Consider the following 17,889-nt stretch of genomic DNA (forward strand, 5'->3'; position numbering starts at 1 on the left):
GGCAGTGTGATTTTACATTAATAAATTCTTCTGATCCACAGCTGGTAAGGGGAGCAATATTAGCACCTGCCTCCCAGGGCTATTGCACTTACCAGTGAGGTAATGTGGGGAAAACAATTTACAAACCTAAAGTCACAAAATAAATGTGAACTGGTGCATGATTCTTTTTACCTAAAAAATCTTAGCCTTTCTTTCTTTTTTAAATATATTTTTGTTTATTTTTCTCAAATATTTCTCAATTACAATCAAAATAATTTTATAATAATCTTTTTTTTAATCTGATTTCCAAACATTCGTTCTTCATCCTGCCCCTCTCCTATCCTTCTTTTTTAAAGCAATTGGGGTTAAGTAACTTGCTCAAGGTTACATGGCCAGTTATTTCTGGGTGTGGTGCTGAGTATCTGAGCCCAGATTTGATCCAGGTCATCCCGACACTGGAGCCGGTGCTCTTACTGGCTGAGCCACCTGGCCGCCCCGCCTCTCCTATCCTTGAGAAGGCAAACAATTTTATACTGTTTATTGATGGGAAGTCATGCAAAACATTTCCATATTTGCCATGTAGCAAAAGAAAACATAGGAAAAAACCAACAAGAAAAATAAAGTTTAAAAAGTTATGCCTAAATCTGTATTCAGAGTTCATTAGCTCTCTCTCGAGGTAGGTAACACTTTCAGTTCCTTTGGAATTGTCTTGGATCATTGTCTTGATCAGACTAGCTACATCTTTCAGTTAATTATCCTTGCAATAGTGCTGTTACTGTGTACAATCTTCTGTAAAAAAAATCCTCTGGTTTCCTACTTTCCTTCTAATTTTAGCTGCATTAGTTTAGTTTGTGCAAAAGCTTTTTAATTTCATGTAATCAAAATCATTTACTTTATTTCCCATACATAATTTTCTCTATCTCTTGTTTGGTCATAGACTTTTCCTTTCTACTGAACCATCAATCTATTTCTTAGCCAGTACCAGATTGCTTTGCTACTTACTTCTTTGTAATGTAGTTTGAAATCTGTAACTGCTAGGCTACCTTCCTTCATTTTTTTTTTTAATTTTTTTTCCTTGGAATAAAACAGGAAAAAGAGCAAGTCAAAGTTGCTCTGCAAATTAGCAATGAGTGGGCCTATAAGGTATTATTGTATGTCCAGCCTACATGAGATTTCTCAATAAAAAAAAAAAACCTTTTTTATTATTTCAAAGAAAAAAATAAGTAATATGGGGAGCCTTGAATGCAAGAACGATGAACTTATAGTTTAAAAAATAAATAATATGAAATATTGATAGCCCTCCCTTCTAAAGTCACTTTCCAGTCACTCTGTTAATATCTTGCATGTATCTAGATATTTATATGTTGTCTTCTCCATTAGAATGTAAACTCCTTGATGGCTGAAATTGATTTTTGCATTTCTATGTTTTTTTAGTGCTTAACACAGTGGAACATAGTAAGAGTAGTCAATAAATAGTTGTTGATTAATAAGGAGCCATTCTAGATTACTGAGGAAAGGAGTCAAGCAAGAAAGATGTCTTAATAAGATTACCAGCAAGACAAACTGAAGTGGATACTGGAATCAAGGAGAACAGTTGAAGAGGCTAGATAGGAAATGAAGACTTGAGTTAGAAGGTATAGTAAAAGGAAAATTGGAAAAATAAGTGTTTTATTTATTAATTGGATATGAAGGATAAAATAGAGGAAGGAATTAAAATAAAACCAGTTTCTAATGGTGCTGCTGATAAAGATGGAACGTTTGAAAAGATGTTGTTTTTAGTAGAAAATACTGAGTTTAGTTAGGAGCATAGAAGGATGTCTTTGTGAAGGGCTCCAGAGAGACTACCCAAAATCAGGACTAAGTTTTGCTTTGAAGAGAGAATGAGGAGAGGAGAAAAGTTGAAAGTCTTTTTCTCATCCATGCCCAGATGGGAATTTCAGGTAGTCATCCCCTGGGATGAAAAGGAAGAAATAAACTGAATCATTTCTGATATAAGTGAAGGGCAAAACTTCTTCAGATTTCCCCTTGCTAATAGTAGCATAAATATTTAAAATGAGCATTTCTGAGAGTTGTCAATGGCCTGAATAATTATTATAATTAACCATGCATCTGTCTATTTTTGCATGTCTATTGTATATATTTGAGTCCTGTTTGGTTTTCATCATAGAACTATTTTCAGCCAGTAAAGGATCTTGTGAATATGTTGATTTTTTGCACTCAACTTGTAAAATAAAATAATTTAAAGAGTTTTAGTAATATGTTTCACCTTACTCAACTTTCCTGGCCCACTGAGAACTTTGACTTTCTTCATTAGACTGTGAGTGTCTTGAGCATAAAGGTCACCTTTTGCTTTTCTTTATATGCCCAAATACTTTATACAATGTCTGACACATAGGAGGTGCTCAATAAAAGCTAATTGACTACTGATTGACTGTAGAAGGTCGTTTCCTAGGGAGTACTTCCAAACATGCAATATTTATCACAAGTCATAGAGGAATAACCTTTTGAGATGATACCCCAACCTAACAATCCTCTTGCATTCCTTGAGGGGGAGGGAAACTGTGCTATGTAATATTAGTCATTTTACTGGGCAGAAATCTTAGAAAAAAAGTGTAATAATTTTTTTCAGACACCATTGTCTCAGGAAGGCCCTCCTGCCTCAGAGCTAGTGGCTCCTATCCCTTATAAGAATAACAAGACAGCAGTTCCCTATTTCCCTGAGAGTATGCAGAGTAGCTCTGCTGAATCAAGACCAATGCCATGAAAGTATATTTCTCATGAAAGTAGCCATTGTAACCTATATAAATAAATAGCAAAGTATGTGATCCTCTTTTGAGACCAGAAAATGTCATGGAAGGGGTGGCCAGGTGGCTCAGCAAGTAAGAGCACCGGTCCCAGTGTTGGGATGACCTGGGGATGGAATCCGGGCTCAGACACTTAGCACCTACCCAGAAACACCTGGCCATATAACCTTGAGCAAGTTACTTAACCCCGAATGCTTTCAAAAAAATAAAAGAAAATGTCATGGAAAGCAACAACATCACTTCATCGATCCACTGGATTTTTTTTCTCCCCTCTTAGATTGTGAGTTTCTTGAGGGAACTGTCATATCTATATCTACCTATATTTATATAAAATATATACATATTATTACATATATTATGTATGTAGGCATATATGTGTGCATATGTGTATGTGTGCATATCTATATCTATCTCTTTCCAGTACTTAGCAAAGCACCTGAAACAGAGTAGGCACTTAATATTTCCTGAATGACTACCACCTAAATGAAGATAATTAAGCTTCTACAAGGATCAATAAAACACAAAACAATTAAAGGAAATCTGTTCATTTTGTCATGCCTCCATAAGTATTTAAATTATTAAAACATCAAAAAGTTTAAAGGACTAAAAGCAGAAATGCCCAATTTTGTCTTTGTTTTTTCTTAGAAAACTTTTAATGTTGAGTTAGAATGCAAACAAAAAATAATAGAAAGTCTAAGACATGATGCTAATAAATATAGCACCATTATCACAAACTTCAAAGTTGAAGTGTGATCTTATAAGCACAGTCCCTTCTATCTCTTGTTCTTAAATACCTGATTTCCCTTTAGCATCATTTAGAAATGGGGCAAATAGACTCAGTTCACTAGGCTTATGCTATTTTGCCCTTATTGACATTATTGCTGAAAATGGGGTTTATCTAGAAAATATGACCACGAGGCTATGCTGAGGCTTTTTGTTTGGTTAGAAGTTGTATTCATCATTACTGATAAAGACATTTAGTTGCTAACAATAACCATTCATTAGCCTTCATAAAATTGAAATTTGCAGTTTGTTTCACATCCAACAGGTTTATGTAAAATATGTTTCAGTTAGCACCAGGAGATAATAATAGGACTGGTTTTTAAATAATCTTATAGGAAATGAATTCTAGTGTTGTCTTATTTAAATCTTTCCCTAGGCAGAAGAAATTTGAATATAGAATTAAAGAATCTCATAATAGGGAGGGACCAAAGACACTCAGTCCATCCCTGAACAAGAATCTCCTCTACCACATATCCATCATATTGACAAAGACCACACATGATGACCTCTGGTAAATGAAACTGAGTACCTCCTCCCTCCCAAATTTCCACTTTGGGATAGTTCTACTTTTTAAGTTTTTTTTTTTTAATATCAAACCTAAATGTCTTCCTTTTTGGGGAAACCTGTGAATCTGGTGCCAAACAACAAATCTCTTCTCTCCTTCACTCGATAGCCCTTCAAACACTTGAGGAAATTGATCATGTTATCGCTAAATATCCTCTTGTTTATTGTCATATTTGTTGTTGTATTTGCTGCTGTGGGTTATCCAATGTTACTTATACCTGGTTTTGTTCCTTTCACAACAGTGTCAGATTAGTCTATTATCCCTGTCAGAAAAGGAAAAAAAGGTGAACCTGATATGTCCTCTTGCTAATGAAGCCATTCTGGCTCTTGGTTATCACTGCTTCATTTGAGAGATGTTTACCACCCTTAAAAAATATATTACAGAATTTTGCCAAAAATCAGCAAAGCCCATTGGCCTAAAATCTGCAAAATCCATTTTCTTCCCCCTTTTTTATTTTTGGAAATTAAGAACATCTGTTCTTTTCCAATCCAGTTCATCAGTTTTCAAAGATCATTTACATTATCCCAAAGAACTGTCAGGGGTGATTATTAAGTACCTGAGGATTTAATTCATTTGGGAGAGGTGACAAACTCATCAAGGACTGGAGGCGCTATCTTATCTCCTTCCTTATCAACCTATTAGCTATTTTTATTCTCTCCTTTCCAGTCCAAAAATCATTATCCTGGTCAGATAAAAGCAAAACAAAAGAACGGTTAAAATACATTGCTTTCTCTCTGGTCTTTGCTGTTACAATCTCAACCACCCCAAAGAGTGGTCTTGTCCCATCTTTGATGCTCTCCTTTTCTTCATATAGTTAAAATAAACATTTAAATGTATTTTAATGTCTTTTTAAAAAATTGTCCTTAGGTTGTCTAGACAGTCTTAGTCCTTCCTTAGCTTTAGCAGTAATTATACTCTTATTGCAGGACTTTAAAAAATTTTTGTATTCATCTTCCATTGTTGGATTTTGCTTTCTTCTTCTGATCACATTTTTTTTTTTTTTTTCAACCTCACTCCTTCAACTACCTCCTCAACCAGCTGCTTTCCAACAAGCTTCAGGTCCACAATAAGCAAGGAGAATTAGACTATGTGTCAGATTTTGGGCATATAAATGCAAAATTGAAAAGATTTTGCCCTCGGGGCAGCTAGGTGGGGTAATGAATAGAGCACAGGCCCTGGGGTCAGAAGGACCTGAGTTCAAATTAGGCTTCAGACATTTAATATTTACTAGCTGTGTGTCCTTGGGCAAGTCATTTAATCCCAACTTCCCTGCCTTTCCCCCCCTCAAAAATGCAAAAAAAAAAAAATAGATTTTACTCTGAAGGAACAACATTCTCTAGGGTAGGGAGAAAAAGAAAATACATACAAAGTGAATACAATGTAGTTGAAGGTTTTTGTTTTGGGGTGGTTTCTTGGTGAGGGGGGAGATGAACAAACACTTAGAAAGATCAGCTTTGCTACTATACTTTAAAAGTCATGTGACCTTTCCATGTGACTTGCAGCTGAAGCCTTTTGTATATGTTGTTTCAACATTACAATGTGAGGTACTTAACTAAGGTATGTATTACTACATTCTATTTGTAACCCAAGATTTAGCATAGTGCTTGGTACATAGTAATCACCTAATAAATATTTTTTTCTACTCATTTATCCATTTATTCACTTATTCATTCAGTTATTATTTTAAATGCATTATGTTACAGTTGACTTTGAACTGTACTTTCAGTATAACTTTGGATTCCAAGATGTATAGGTAAGGGTACTGGGGACAGCCCACCCCAAGGCACAGAGCCAAGAGATACAACTTCATGGATAGAGGACAGGAAGTAGTTTACATATAGCACAGAATGAATGTGAGATAGTCATGTGAAATCAGTCTGGAAAGATAGATGGGGGAAAGATTGTGAAGTGTTTCATATGATGAAACCACAAGAATTGGTAACTGATTAGATATAAAGGGTGAAAGAGGGAGAAGAGTTAGGAATCATTCTGGGCCTATGAACCTATGGACAAAATACAGAAGTTCTGAACAGTTTAAGCAAAAAGATAATGAGTTCCATTTTGGACACATTTAGATTTGAAAGATAAAGTTATCACTAACAAGAAATAACTGGATATTCCTCTGGTAGAGAGACCCCAAATAAATGATGATGATTCTTCTTCTTCTTCTTCTTCTTCTTCTTCTTCTTCTTCTTCTTCTTCTTCTTCTCCTTCTCCTTCTTCCTCTTCTTCCTCCTTCTTTTTTTTTTATCTTCATCATCATCATCTATGATTTAGTAGCTAAGGCCTGGCAGCTAGGTGGCTCAGTGGATAAAATCCTAAGTCTGCTACAGTCAGGAAGATCTGAGTTTAAATTCAGTTTCAGAAACTCACAAATTGTGTGACCCTGTGGAAGCCACTTGTCCTCTGCCTTAATCCATGGAAGAAAGAAATGGTAAATCACTTTCGTATCTTTACCAACCAAACCCCATATGGGGTCATGAAGAGTTGGACACAACTGAATGACTGAACAACAAACTAAGTTGGCACCTGGAGGTTAACTGACTTATCTAAGGTCACACAACTAATGAGTGTCAGACACAGGGTTTGAAGTCAAGTGTTTCTAAAAACAAATCCAATGCCTTAGTTACAATTCCATGCTTGCTCTTCAATAATAATATAACCATGATAATAAGAATCACCTCCTCAAAGTCTGGCCCATCATGCATATAATGGGTGTGTGAGTTTAAAACTATAGATTTGCCAGGAAAAAAAAAAGTGATGTATTGCAGTAATTTAAAACGTTCTCCCTCAGAAGGCCTAAAAGAACCTGAAACAATGATAAATTAGACTCTGGTAATGCTACTATTGGATAAGCACTTCAGTAACCATGATGCAACTGCTTCTTTTATTTTTATTTTCTTTTTGGAGGGGGAAAGGCAGGGCAATTGGGGTTAAGTGACTTTTCCAAGATCACACGGCTAGTAAATGTTGTGTCTGAGGCCGGATTTGAACTCAGGTCATCCTGATTCCAGGACTGGTGCTCTATTCACTGTGCCACCTAGCCACCCTTACAGGCAACTGCTTCCAAAAGTGAAAGAAATAGATATATTTAATCCAAGATCATGGTGATTAACTTTACACAGAAGATAGTGGAGATGGATGGATGGATGCAAGCAAGGAAGGGAGGAAGAAAGGAAGGAAGGAAGGAAGGAAGGAAGGAAGGAAGGAAGGAAGGAAGGAAGGAAGGAAAGAAGGAAGCCTTTATTAAAGCTTACCATGTATCACGCCCCATGCTAAGCATAGCACTATAAATATAAATAAAAAGAAAGTCCATAAAAAAGCCCATAAGAAAGATTATATTCTAATGGAGGAGAGGAAATATACATAAGGAAGCTAAAATGTAAGGGGGTGAGGCAGATGAATATATTCAGTGCAGGAGCATGGTTTTGAAGTTCAGAAGTCAGAAATAGGAATGGAAGGGCCCTATAACCATCGATACTCCTGTTAGAATGAGTCAGTTCAAATGGCATAAACCACTAAGGCAGACAAAACACAAGTGCACAATGAAATGGACTGAAGACAAGAATGTCTTCTTTATGTGTCAGTAGTATATAATAACAAAATTACAAACAGGTTTCATCATTCATAAGCAGTGGCTTCGTACTGTATTTAGTATGCTTAGCCACAAGTAACACAACAAAGTATTATCAACTAATGAAGGACAATTGTAAGCAATATCTTCATCTCTAAACTTAGATTAGAAGAAATAAAAGGATAAAACACGAGAGCAAAGTTGAAGAAACTAAAGCCATTGAAAAATTTACTTAATTCAATTTTCAAAAATCATAACTAATAATAAAACAGATGACAAGAACAGAACCACCATTTCAAAATAAAATGAAAAGGGGATGTGCATACTTAAAATGGAATTCTGAAAAGTTCTTTTTAAAGTTTTTGCTATAAATCTAACCAGTAGACCAATTATACCAAAAGACTATTTTTTTAAATCTGATATCTGCTGCAAGCATTTTAGATTAATCCATCTCCAGTTTTTGACAGAAAATGTAAAATAAAATTAATTAAATCTGAGGACAAACACACATACTGTATGCATAAACTATTGCCATGCTAAGATCCAAAGGAGGAAAGGTAATGCTATAAAGGAATACCCCCATGACAGATGCAACATTAATTTAAGACTTTACTTCAGAGACTTGAGAGGAAACTAAATCAGAAGTGAGAGAGAAGAAAAACAATGTAGGAAATGTCTGGTTTTTAGGAATACAAGAAGTCCTACACAATTACAAAATAAATTGGATCAAATGAAAACAGATATTCTTTTCCACACCTTGTAAACAGTCTCTATGGTATCTACTTTGATGGATATATAGTAAGTTTTTTCTACCCTCCTTTTTAAGTCCAAACCCCTTTGGATCAGATTTGTGGGACTCAAAGAAAATAAAAATCCTAATTAGTCCTTGATAGGTGCTCCCTTAGCAGGAATCCATCACTCCTGTATTTTTAAGCTGTAGTCAAAAAACACAAAACCCAGTCTTAGACTTCTTCTACTCAGCCAGCTATTACCTTCCCAAATCTGCCTTTATTTTCTGAATCAGTAGCTGTTAATGAACAGCAGCAATAAAAACACCACTTTTATTTTTCTACTTTCTTGCTCATGAGTTCATAAACTCTAGCATATTTTTAACATGTCTTCCAGTAATATATTTGTGAGCTCATGCTTCACCAGAAGTGGATAACAATTGCTCAAGTTGATAATTCTTGGGAGATTACATCAGTCATATCTTAAAATATATGCCACAGAAACATTTCAAATTTCCTTATTATTATCAGGTAGACAAATCATGGAACCAGTATCTCTCAGAAGCGAGTTACCAACTATTACCATTCCTCTATTCTTCTTCTATTGACTAGATTATCTCTCATCTGGTATCACCCTTGGATCCACAACATAATTTCCTAGAGAACAAATAGTTGCTTCCTCTTTGGTGTCCAAGTCTACTCTTTTTGGAAAAAGCTTCATATCTATTTCTCTATTCCAACTGTTCATTGCCACTTCTATCCTTCTGTGCTTGCATTTCCTGACACAGATCAATATTCCTTTTCAATTCTTCAAATATCTTTTTCCCTCTGTTTTCATTTTGAAACCCTTCTTTTCTTTTTGTTTTAAGAGTCTCAATATTGTCCTTAAAGAGCAGAGGGAAATCCCTTTGGCCTCTTCATCTTCTCTTCAAGGTGGAGAAAGCACTTGTCACAGTGCCTGGAACATAGTAAGAGCTTAACAAATGTTTATTGATTGACTGCACTTTCAATGTTGATAGCAGTTATTTAGCCAGAACAAAAACACATGTACTTCACATCCAATAAAAGTCACATTGAAATGCACCCTGTGTTCCAAATTCATTAGCCATGAGAACCTTGGTTTTTGTCTTTCTTGCTAGTAGCTCCCATAGAGAACTACTCTACCAAATTCATCTGAGGTTGCCATGTCAAATCCAGAGCTAATTGTAAGTACATTGAAATCTTTCATATTTATGGGTTCAACTCATATCAATATTACAAAAATTTATTTAGTGTTTACTTTGTTAAAGATACTATGCAAGGCCCTAAAAGTATAAAGGGGGAAAATGAATGAGGAAGTTCACATTAGAAAGACATTCTACAGAAGAATATGGAGCAGATGCTCAACTTATATTAATTAAGTAAAATACAATTGCCAGGCCAGAAAAAAATTCTCACAACATGCCATCATTAGATAAAGATTCCTCTTTTGTGGAGTGACTAGTTGGTGCAGGGAATAGAGCACCGGCCCTGGAGTCAGGAGGACCTGAGGTCAAATCCGACTTCAGACACTTAACACTTACTAGCCTTGTGACCTTGGGCAAGTCACTTAACCCCAATTGCCCTGCCTTTTCCCCTCCGAAAAGGAAAAAAAAAAGATTCCTATTTTGCTATGGCAATGGGATCATAGGATCACAGATTCAGAGCTTGAAGGGATATCAGAGGTCACCTAGTTTGAATCATCAGTACACAACTGAAACCTTATCTTTAGTAAATTAACGTCCTTGGCACTATAATCAATCACAGCAGCAGTTGCAGATTGTCCCTAGGCCCTCCTTTCCCAATCATAAGGGGATCATGACACTATATATCTAAGTTATTGGAAGTAGTCAGACATGAAAGCTCTTACAATTTTAAGGAAAAACTACTGGCCCATTTGTAAGGGTGAGCAGTTCCAGGTGAAAGTGATAAATTGTGCTTAGGTTAATTCTGCTGGTACTCCCATGTCTAATGTTTAATACCCTTCTGTTGTTCTAAGAACAAACTTGATATGCTAAAGATCCCTAGTGAGGAGGCTGGTCAGCAATTGTACAAATAAACCATTAGGCTGAGAACAGCAGTGTCAACACAGACATAGTCTGCTAATTTTCTGATCATTGATGGACATTAACCATTTCTAGAAGCAGTTCTAACATGAGTCTCACCATGTTCTTAAAAGAGAAATTATGAGTGTTGTTTTTTTTTTTTTCAGAATCATTATAGCCATAAAAACTCTATTAATGAAGTAGTCAGAAACTTCACCTTCCCATGGCATTGATGAAAAGCACAGTCATATCCCTGGCAACCTGAAAAAGAAATCTAGGTATAAGAATATCTAACGATCAGATCAGATTACTTTGCTATACTCTGTGAATGAGATACTTTGGGGAAATGCTGCCTTTGCCTAATTTAAGGTAAAGATTTTCCCCCTCACATATTTGGCAGCCTCCACCAAACCTAAGATCACCATTGTGGGTAAGAAACAGATACAGAATAATGTGGGGCGCCTCCCTGCTGATACAATCTTGGATTGTAACAATATCCTGGCCTCGGGTCGAATTCAATTGCTTATAAATTAAAACATATGGTACTTGAGAACCCGGCTCATGCACATAATATGTGTTCAGACATCTTACAGATCTTGAGTGAAAAGTATCAGGTAAGGAAGAACTGTCTTGCTGGACATTTCTTAGACTAACACCGAGAATGAAATAAAAGCAAAGCCATGAACTTATTTACTTTTAATCCTTTCTTGTGATTTATTATGTAGGACACTGGACACTCCCTAGAAAGCCAGGCTTCTGAACTACAGAGTATTCAACACTACCTTTTATTCATTTAAAGTTTTGGTTCTAAGCTTCTCATGTCTGAGATTACAACAAAGTTCTCACAGTCTCAGAGAGTTCACTAAATGAATATTCCACTATGTGGTCCTTCTGCTGCAGCGAACCCTGCTTTCCATGGAGAAATGTTAGTAACAACTTAATTTCCTTCTGTTTTGAGAGCATCTTTTAGCAACAAAGAGTTGCTAAAAGTAATCACATTTTTTTTCTGCTGAAGGCTACCTTGGCTCCTTGAGGGCTGAGAGGATGAACATAAGCTAAGTGATCACAAAAGCAAAGGGTATTTGAAAAAAAAGAAATAATAGTGTGATAAAAAGAGATCCTTAATGACCAGCTGAGTATGAAAATGAAAAATGTGCAGATTAACAGTTCTGATACCATTTCTATTAGCCTCATTTATTAAAGTCATAGCAAACTGTTTACCCTGCTGGTTAGCTTGAGCAAAATTGACTCTGATCTCATGAATTTTCGGCAGTTGCACTCCAGGTTTACTCAGCTTTCAGTATGGATACCTTTCTTGTCTATCCTTTGAAAAGCAAAGAAAAAAAGACAGAAAAGGAAAAACATCCAGTGGGAGATTACAACATCCCTGGCAGGGGATCGCTCCAGAGCTCTGCTGAATGCAAGAAAAGACTCAAAACGGCCTCAGTATGCCATCAGCCATTCTGAATAGTCCTGGAGCCTTCTGTGCAAGGTGAGCCAAAGGTCTATTTGATGTCAAGAGGCAATAAAATGACCCATACTTAGAAAGTCCTGCAAAAGTCTCATTAATTCTCTCCTTGGTACAGGAAAGTCCATTCCTAAGAACTTACTCAGTGTCCAACAATGCATCCAAATATCAGGCAACTGCTAAGGCAGATGACATTCGGTTACTTTCAAAATAACAATAATATGTATTTCATATAGTACTATAATGTTTAATCCTTACAACACCCCTGTGAAGGAAGCATGATAAGTGGATACCACTACTTCATACATATTTTTGCAGATGAAAAAACTAAGGCTCATAAATACTAAATAACTTGCCAGTGGTCATAAAACTTGAAAGTGTCAAAGACTGTATTCAAATCTAAGTCTGTCCTGGTTCCTAGACTTTCCAATAAAATGAGAGTCTAGCCCCAGGAAAAAAGATATAGACCTAGTCTAGAGTACTTTAGAGTTTAAGGTAATTCTGGGTTTGCCTTAAAGGTTTAAAGAGTCTGATTCAGTTCATTTTATACTTTGTATAGTGTTAGTCTACTTGGAGAGGACTTGATGCCCTATTCTCTATCCCCACTCCCAATTACCTTTTATTTCCCAAGAGGTACTTACAAATATGATGATATAAAATTTAGATAGATCTCCTGAGGCTGCCTCAGATGAGAATATATTCCCACATCCATCCTAGAGTAGACCCTCTTCTATTAAGCAAGGTCAGATTAAGACCACTTGAGGGAATAGGAGAAAGGAGAAAAAGAATTCAAGATGTTCCCTTGGTCATTTGCTCAGCCATTAGCTTCTCTGGTCATCACTGAGGAAATTCTGAATTGTCTAACCTTTACTAATTCAAAAATAGCAAATTCCTTGCTAAAATTTATTTCATTCTATTTAAGTGTTTAGTAGGTTTTTTTGTGTAAATAATCCCCCCAAAATATTCTGTATTTCATCAAATTTTTCCTGTAGCTCACGCCTGCAGAATGCCTTCTAAGTGTGGAAAGGAAAAAAAAAAATAACCCATTCCCTCTCTTCCTAGTTTTGATAATCAGGAATACACGCATATATAATATATATGTATGGGTATGGGTATATATATATATATATATATATATATATATATATATATATATATACACATATAATCATTTTGGTCAGCACTGACATGATGGTAACATTTTTTCTGTAATTTTAAAATGTAAACATGGATAACTTAATAAAAAAACTGGCAACATAAATTTAATTATGAAACAACTCCCCCTTTCCTCCTAATTTAACAAGTCAATCAAATCCTAGATATGGTTTAAAAAAAGACTGCAAATGAAAGGGTAATGTTGGCTGCTACTTTGGCAGCTTTGTGTTTATTTAGAAATAGCTTTGTTGTAGAAGGGGAGGTGACAATTTCATTTTTATACATACTTTATTTTTTAGCTACAGAATGCTATTTATTTTTAGACTTTTTTACATAATATGGGAGTTGATTTTTTATGTATGTGTTCACCATCTATTAGATTGTAGCACTGGAGAATTTCAAATTTGGTTCCTGAGTGTCGTGGCTCTATCTATATTGAGTTTGTCATTCCTGGGCAGATTCCCTGAAAAATGGGTCATTTCAGAAGTGCTACATTTGTATATGCTTATGTCTTGCATAGAGATGAATATCAAAAATTACAGAGTCTATGCCTCCAAGAGAATTTAGATAACATTCAATTCATTTCAACAAGTAAATTTTAGGCACCCACTGTGTGTCAGTTACTGTTCTAGATGCTAGGGATACAAAGAAAAATAAAATATTCTTGCTTTCAATGATCTTATATTCTACTTGGGGTGAAGGAAGAGCAAGGTATATATCTGGTCAGTAGAAAGCCAGAATGTGATCCAAATCTGATAGGATTGGTCTGGCCTAATCCAAGAACAAGACCTTAAAGAAAGGAATCAGTCAAGCAAGAGAATGGCAAATCAAAAGGATAAAAAAATTTGTATTTGTTCCATTTATTATGTATATGTATTTTTGTATGTGTGCCTGCTATTCCCTAGTTAGAGTGTAAGCTCCTGGAGGGCAGAGTTTCTTTTATTTTTGACTATGTCATCCAAGGACCTAGAACAGTGCCTGAAACATAACGAACATTTAATAAATATTTATTTCTTTGTTTGAATTGAATTGGAGACTAGTTCCAGAGGCAATACAGAGTAACAGGGTAAGGAATATACCTGTTTTAAAGGAAGCACTGGGTTTGAATTCTGCTTCTGGAGCCTAGAGCTATAGGATTGCAGACAAGTCAAATAACCTCTCAGAGCCTCAGTTTCCTAGACTGTAAAATGGGGATAGTATAGTACCTACCTTAATTAAGTAAAATGAGACTCAGTTGAATTAGTGTATGAAAAGCCTGATTCTGGATAAGATGAAGTAAAAGCATACCTGTTAGAGTCCAAAGTAGTTTCAAAGGCTGAGCCCAATTTCCCAGTGGGAATCAAATAAGGATGAAGGCCAGCCTAGAGGTGGTATTCTCCAGAAATTTACCTAGAAATTAGGTAAAGGCCTAGATCAGGGAAATATAAGTCAAACTAGCAGAGCCCATGTTGTGTCTGAGGGACACAGGAAAAAAAATGAGACAGAACAATGTTTGGCTAATTCTTCAGAGAAAATCCATGCATATGATTGAAGTAACTAAATAACTATTGTTTTTTCATCTCTCCTTTGATATCCAGGTATTTAGAGGAAATAAAGATTATTTCTCCATAATTTAACTGAATTAGTGACTTGTGCTACCTGAACTGTGGAAACATAGAATTCATACAAAACCATCAGTTCAAGTAATCTTGATAATTTTAATAGCACAGTTATATTTGCATTTCCCATATGAAAATGGGCATAGTTAATATTTCTCCCATGGTAACTTGCAGAAGAGAATGTTAGTTAATTGTTGAGTTGATTTTATACATATACTATAGAAAGCAAAGTTGATCTATAAAAATGAATGTGAAAAATTCTTTAAATCCTTAAATAATGATAGAAGTGATAAACTCTAGGGGAAAAAAGCATTAAAACAGTTAAACATCCATTTTTAGAGGGACTTCTCTGAATGCCTTGTTTCAACCAGCAATTAAAATACCATATAGATGATTGTAGCAAAATTATGATTTTCATGTTTGTTATTTAATTTCATTAATGTTTCTCAATAAATTTAACAAATCAAAATATCCCTACTTTCATTCTTATATTGATCATGTTTCCATTTTTGCTTTTTTAACCAGTTCAAAGTTTCTTTGAGATTTTCAAAATAGCAATATAACTTTCTTATATTTAAAGAAATTTTCAAGGGATAAATGTACACACTTAAAACAAGTGTGCATAGTGTTTATCAGTAAAATGAAATATTAAATAACAATAAAATACCTATAAAATAATAAGTTATAAGATCAAGGCTTTTCCACCCCTTAAAGAAGTAGAAAGTATAGGGGGAGAGATGAATAGATGTATTTTAATTTCTGCTTAGAAAAGACTGAATATTGATTACAAGATAGGTATGGCAAACACAAAGGTATCATCATCTTTCAGAATCATTGAATTGATACTCGGAAGGGATCTTTGAAACCATCTAGTCCAACATACACACATATGTACATAGACATACATTATCTATATAAATAAGAGGTTTACATGTGTATACATATATGTGCATATAATAACACAAAAATCCCCTCTATAATATATGAAACATTCTTGTCCAGCCTTTGCTGGAAGATCTCCAACAAGGGGGAACCTACCAATACCAAAGGTAACCCAATAAACTTTGAGACATCTCTAATGGTTAGGAAGTTTTGTTTTGTTTTGTTTTTTCTGACATTCAGCATTTCTTCCATACCTCCCCTGCTCCTGGTGTGGCTTTTAGAACCAGTTTGTGAGTCAGTTAACAAAAATTTATTAAGGGCTTGGCATAACAACTAATTTTTCTTCTATGTGAAAGCCCTTCAAACACTTGAATACCATTATCATTTCTATCCCCACTTTTGCCCTAGTCTTCTCTTCGTCTGGCTAAACATACCCAGTTTGTTCAACTGATTCTCATATGTCATGAATACAAGACTCAACCATACTGATTGCCCTTCTCTGGAAACTCTCCAAATTACATATAACTTATTAAATACTACATAGCCTATGAAGCTGTATTTTATATACATATACATATATATATACATACATACATATATACTCAGTTTCACTAGAATGAGCAGTCCTATTCTTGAAAATTTACTTCTTTGAACAAATAGCAACAATGGAGATACCAGGGGTGGACAATGGAAAAGATTTTTTTTTATATCATAAGTAACAAAGATGCAAGCACATATATCAAAGACTAAGTAAAGGAGGAAGGGTATTGGGTATTCAAATTTGGACAGGGTAGACGTTGAAATTAAGATCAAAATATTCCTCTGTTAGAGATGAAATGGGAGGGACATAACTTGGAATATGAAATCTAAATATTTCTATCCTTGCCCTAAAATATAACCAAGAGAAAGGACATCCTATTCTCTAAATAGTTTATTTTGTAGAGAACAGAATATCCCTTACGGAAAAGCAAACCCACAATTTTTATGCTGCATCTGCAAAAGGATATGTAGGGGTAAAAATAAAGGCACTAATGGAATTTGAAAGGCAAAATATTCAAAGCAAAAATTTTTATAATCAATCGTTTAAAATATACACACCAAGAAAATATCACATCACATCAATTGTGTCACAAGTAGTAATGCTAAATACAAACAATAAGAGTACTACTTAAAAATTGCAATTCAAAAAACAATCAAAAGGAAATCCATGGAATCCTTTTTTTTGTCCCTGAGTTAAGCATGATGAGTATATGTACAGATCCTGATTTTTGAAAGTTTGAAGAAATTAATCTTCAGGAATTTCATTGGTAGAAGGTAAGAGGAATAGAAGGCAAGCACAAGTAAGAACAGGAGAGAGGAAAGGCCATAACGTAGCCCATTCCTGGAAACACTTAAGAAAATATATAAGAAAAAGGGGAACAAGACAATCAGTCAATCAATAAACATTTATTAGAAGCCTATGTGCCTGGTACTATAGTAAGTTGCTGGGGTTTCAAAAATTCAAAGAAACAAATTCAATTTTGTTTGTTTACTTTCTTTTCTTTTGTGACAATTGCAGCTAGCTTTTTAAAATTAATTTTTATGTTTTTTTTAGTTTAAATCATTCATTTCTACAAGATTTTGAGTCACAAATTTTCTCTCCATCTTTCCCCTACCCATCACCCCAAAACAATGATCCCACTGTATACCCCCTCCCCCAATCTGCTCTCTCCTATATCCTCCTAAATCCCCCTTCCGACTTTCCAGTAGGACAAGATGTCTCTGTATACCCCAGTGCCTGTATATCTTATTTCCCAGTTGCACATAAAAAATAATAATGTTTTTAAACATTTGATTTTAAAACTTTGAATTCCATATTCTTTCCCTTCCTCCCTCATCACCCACCCTTACTGTGGAGATAAGGAATTCAATATAGGTTGTACATGGGTAGCTATGCAAAACATTTCCATAGTGGACATAATGTGAATGACTGACTACATTTCCCTCTGTCCTATCCTGACCTGCATTTGTTCTATTCTGTCCTTTGACCCTGTCCCTTTTCAAAAGTGTGTGCTTCCAACTTCCCTCCCCCGCAACCTGCCCTCCCTTCCATCAACCCCCCTCTTATCCCTTTGTCCCGTACTCTCCTGTAGGGTGAGATACCCTATTTAGTGTATATGTCATTCTCTCCCTAAGCCAAATTCAATGAGAGTAAAGTTGACTCGTTCCCTTTCACCTTCCTATTCTTCACGTCCATTGTAACAATTTTCCAATGCTTCTTTTATATGAGATAATTTATCTCATTCTGTAT

This window comes from Petaurus breviceps, unplaced genomic scaffold, assembly GCF_028583685.1.
Source record: "Petaurus breviceps papuanus isolate PSGF00001 unplaced genomic scaffold, PetGlider_PUasm1.0 76, whole genome shotgun sequence".
Classification (NCBI taxonomy): Eukaryota; Metazoa; Chordata; class Mammalia; order Diprotodontia; family Petauridae; genus Petaurus; species Petaurus breviceps.